Source organism: Microtus ochrogaster, chromosome 5 (genome assembly GCF_000317375.1).
Source record: "Microtus ochrogaster isolate Prairie Vole_2 chromosome 5, MicOch1.0, whole genome shotgun sequence".
Classification (NCBI taxonomy): Eukaryota; Metazoa; Chordata; class Mammalia; order Rodentia; family Cricetidae; genus Microtus; species Microtus ochrogaster.
The window spans coordinates 66,346,792-66,347,099 of record NC_022012.1 but is presented as its reverse complement, the minus strand read 5'-3'; the positions used below and the strand labels follow the sequence as shown (position 1 = coordinate 66,347,099).

At 54.5% G+C, this 308-nt stretch overlaps 1 pseudogene; it reads left to right on the top strand.

Annotated features, from left to right (window-relative positions):
- LOC101981354 overlaps window positions 1-308 on the top strand; it is a 2,338-nt pseudogene extending 2,030 nt beyond the window's left edge.

The window sequence follows — 308 nt, the reverse complement described above, 5'->3', positions numbered from 1 at the left end:
GGGGGTCTTTCATCTGGTGCTAAGCTGCTTAGCAAGCTGGACGGGGGTCTTTCAGTGCCACCCTCCGTGTCCTGTCTGGCTCTCGGTTCCCTTCAGTTAGACTGGCACAGGGGCATGAACAGCAAGTGCGCTGACCCCGCTAGAGGAGGGCAGACGCCTCCAGCAGCCATGTTTTGGTCTCTCCTAGACTGACTTTTGAATTTCCTGGAGTATGTGCATAGTTTTCCTCCGTGTTTCCACCTTGGGTTCAGGTGAAATGTCACATCCACTTCTCCATGCTGCCTTCGCGGAAGAACATTGCAGGCTGA